The sequence below is a fragment of the Episyrphus balteatus genome, chromosome 1, assembly GCF_945859705.1.
Source record: "Episyrphus balteatus chromosome 1, idEpiBalt1.1, whole genome shotgun sequence".
In the NCBI taxonomy this organism is placed as follows: Eukaryota; Metazoa; Arthropoda; class Insecta; order Diptera; family Syrphidae; genus Episyrphus; species Episyrphus balteatus.
The window spans coordinates 164,430,979-164,435,684 of NC_079134.1; positions in this window are offsets into that span (position 1 = coordinate 164,430,979).

The following is a 4,706-nucleotide window of genomic DNA, read 5'->3' on the forward strand; positions in this document are numbered from 1 at the left end:
CACCTATTTTATGGCAACACTTTAAGACCATAAACCAACAAACATATGGATTAGGTTATGATATGACATGCATTTAAATGTAACAATATCAAAAATCGTATTTTTTACTTGCGATATAGGTACTATAGGGCAAGTTTAGGATTCGTAAAAAAAATCGAACTCGAGATAACAATTTTACATGACATTACGATGATGGAGAATGCCAAAAAAGTGGGTCCGGCAATTCTGTCTGTCTGTCTGTCTGTCTGTCTGTCTGTCCGTCTGTCTGTCTGTAAGAACCTCGAGCTACATCCTAAACTACTGAAGCGATTTTCTTTAAACTTGGTAGTTAACAGTTTTGAGTGATTCCCTAGAGGAGAAATTGAAGTTTTTTTTTTAGGACCAAAACTAACGGTACCTGTCATATAACGGAAACAGAAAAGTTGATTTATTTCAAAAACGGCTCTAACGATTTTGATTAAAATTTTTCTGCTTACTGTTACAGATAAGAGCCTTCTTTGACAATAAAAAAAATATTTTTTGTACCGTTATTAACGGTACCTGCCATAGAACGGTTTTTTTGATTTATGAATTTCTCATAAACGACACAACAGATTTCGACCAAATTTTTAATACAGAAACGTTAAATCAATCATTATTTAAAAAAAATTAAAATTTTTCAAAAACCACATTTTTGGATTTTTAAAAAATATTTCAAAATTTTTTTTTGAAAAATCAATTTTTTGGAAACGAGTTGGTGAAAAAATTTGAAATTTTGTTTTTATGTGTAATTTAATTATTTATTCAAAATTGCATATCAACTTTTTTTTTGAAAAATGTTAGAAAATTTTTATATATAAAAAATTATTTTTTTAAAAAACGGCTCTAACGATTTTCGTAAATTTTTTTCTAAAAATTACTTTTTATACTAAAAATAAAATGGCATACTTTGTTTTTTGTAAAAGATCATTTAAAACGGTATTTTATTATTTATAAAAACGCATTTTATTTTTTTTGTACCACTAACGAAATTCCGTGAAAATATCAAATTTTCCCTAATTTTGTTCAATAAAAAACTTTAACATTAGAGTAACTTTTACCATAAGAGCAAGTACGTGCGACCCCAGTCGTGCAATTTATTTACTTTAACCATTGAATAATTATTTTATTATATCGCTCATTTTCGAATTAGGTATCTCAAAAAAATTATTTTTCAGAAAAACTGATTATTATTTTTCCCATTTCCCAAACATTTGCCTGGAGGGGAAACCGACGAAGTTACGAATACCAGAGTTACGGGCGACAGAGTTACGAGCGTCAAAGATACGCTAAACCGAAGTTACGAAAAACTAGAGTTACGAATTCTAAAGTTATGTTAAGCTATGACATGTGATTTTTGGGTTGGCAACAATTGCGAGGAACGATAATATGGAATTATGGAAATACAAATAAGAGATTAACATTTTTCTCATTTGCATAAAAAGATTAAACCACACCCATTTTCGTTAAAATCTATTAAAATAACCAATGAGAATCGATATTCTCTTATTTATGTTTCCATAATTCCATATCGTTCCTCGCAATTGTTGCCAACCCAAAAATCACATGTCATAGCTTAACATAACTTTAGAATTCGTAACTCTAGTTTTTCGTAACTTCGGTTTCGCGTAACTTTGACGGCTGTAACTCTGTCGCGCGTAATTCTGTTATTCGTAACTCAGTACTCCGTTACCATTTTGCCATGGAGTATTAAGTTACACATTATCCAAATGAGTTAATTGAAAAGTGAAATAGTTTTGCCGATTTCACATAAAGAGAACTGTAATCGAATGGTATTACTAGCTCAAAAATCATGTTTTTATACCTTATTGTATTTTTGTTTTTAGGGAAAGAAGAAGATTTGCAATTAATACAGCACCTTTAAAAGTATTGCAGTTACTATTGTTGAAATTGTGTTTTTTTTCGACAGAAGTCAATCAATTTGCTAATTGGAAAAACTATTTCAAAATCATAAAAAAAATCTACTAATTTTTCCAAATTTTAATTTTAACGCTACATGGTGCCCCAAGAGGGTTAAAGTTTTTTTTTTCATTTGAAAAAAAATATATATACCTTATATGTATGTATGTTGACTTATGAGGTCACTTTTTTAGATATAGCCTTAAAGTAAAAATGTTTGATGAGGTTATTATCTAATTAAACACTGTTTTCAAAAAGGTATAAACAATTTTGATTCTATAACGCTTTACATATGCTACTGTTGCTTCTGTAAAGTATTATAGAAGCAAAATTGTTAAAATGGATCTTTCTAGGACCAGGGGTTAAGTAAGGACATGCTTGTTTTTTGCTCCGTAATTGAATTAAGTTACAAATTACAATTTTTCATTCTTTTTCAAAGAACAAATTTGGATAATTAAATACATTGTTTTGATTCTAAGCTCTCTCATTTCAAGAATGTTTACAAATTAAAAAAAAAAAAAACAAAATTGGTATATATGCCATTCAACAAATTTTTATTTTTTTTCCACTTCGACATCGATTTTGGACAAACATAATACTTTACATGTTATTTTATTTCCAAATTTATTGAAAAAATCCACTGAGAAAAAAGCTGTTAATACAACTTATGTAAATCGGTAGAAAATTGACGACACTAGAAATTTTGCAATGGCTGAAGGTCCAAACAAAAAAAAAAACAATTTTTTATAAGTGGGACAAGGCCTATACAACTTGATAGTGTAATGGTTCAAAGATTTTAATTTTATGTATTTCAAAAAAGGGGCCTTATTTGTGCCCTTAATTATGAAAGCGGACTAAGTCACTCCTAAAAATGGCCTCAAATCTAGCCTTAAAATAATTATTATTTAACGGGTAAAGTTAATCACAACAAAAACATTACTGTTAAAAAAGAGCCAAGTTATCCTATGTTGAAATTATGCTGGCACAAAAAGTACTGAGATGTAAAAGTGTACCAAGTTCTAAAGTTTGGGTTCAAATTCGTATCAATAAAATTTTGATTGTTCTCTTGACAATTTTTCTTAACCATCGATTTTTAAAGTTATTTCAAAAATTGCCAAGTAAACAATCAAAATTTTATTGATACGAATTTGAACCCAAACTTTAGAACTTGGTACACTTTTACATCTCAGTACTTTTTGTGCCAGCATAATTTCAACATAGGATAACTTGGCTCTTTTTTAACAGTAATGTTTTTGTTGTGATTTCACTACTTTTTGCAAGGTATGGCTGTAGAATATAAAATCTCTTTATTTGATGAAAATTCAGTGAAAATGGGTGGTTGCCACGCCCCCTGGCTGAAATTCTCAAATTTTAAATTTTTTCCTTTGTATAAACTACCAGCTCTACCATTCTACCAAATTTCAAGATTCTACGACAATCAGAAGTGCTCTATAATAATTTATGAAAATTCAGCGGAAATGGGCGGTTGCCACGCCCCCTGGCTGAAATTCTCAAGTTTTAAATTTTTTTCCTTCGATAAACTACCAGCTCTACTATTCTACCAAATTTCAAGATTCTACGATAATCAGAAGTGCTCTATAATATATGATGAAAATTCAGCGGAAATGGGCGGTTGCCACGCCCCCTGGCTGAAATTCTCAAGTTTTAAATTTTTTCCTTTGTATAAACTACCAGCTCTACTATTCTACCAAATTTCAAGATTCTACGACAATCAGAAGTGCTCTATAATAATTTATGAAAATTCAGCGGAAATGGGCGGTTGCCACGCCCCCTGGCTGAAATTCTCAAGTTTTAAATTTTTTCCTTCGATAAACTACCAGCTCTACTATTCTACCAAATTTCAAGATTCTACGATAATCAGAAGTGCTCTATAATATATGATGAAAATTCAGCGGAAATGGGCGGATGAAATTTTGTGAGGTGTTTGGTTTTGACGAGCTCAACAAATGTAGTGAGTTTGAAATTTCTAGCATCTTTGGTGTGGAAGTTAGAGGGGGGTCGAAAATGGCCTGAGTTGTTTCCTGTAAATAAGGGTGTAGTGCCAAAGTTGCTAGAGAACTTGGCTGGGCACTACCGTGCCCCTTGATTTGAAAGCGAAATTGCAGTAAATAAACTTCTTTATTGCTCCTCTAGTGATTTCATAAAAGAAATATAGTTAAATCGTTATAAGAAAATTATTATGTAAGTTTTTCTTTAAACAATGCAAAAAGTGACTTAGTCCACTTTCATAATCATGGGCACATTTGCCAAATTACGGAGATTTCAAAATCCTTAGAGTGGTTTTCGAAAAAAGTTGATTTTCATATTTGTTATATGGCAGGTAAAGAACTCGATGCGCGGACGTTGCGTTTTTGTCAATGTTTTTTTTTTTTTTAAATCGTTTGAAAATTGTTAAGCAATTCACAATGGTTCAACGTTTTATTCTGCTTATGCAAAAAAATAAATTAGAAGCGCTTAAGAAACTATCAGTATCTTCCATATCTATTCAATGTCATTAGCCAAACAATGTATATGTATAGCAAAGCCTTTGGCCACTTATTCTCTAGTTTAGTAGGAACATTTGAAGACCATCAACATTAAAATCTATTAAGTAATTTGGATACGGCAAGCATTCCGAGTTTGTTTGAAAAAAAAAATTAAAAACAATTAACCTTTTGTGCAATACAGTAAACATTTTTATTTCGGCTGTTTTTTCTTTTTTTTTCTTATATAATATCAATAAATTAGCATTTTAGTAAAGGTTTTTT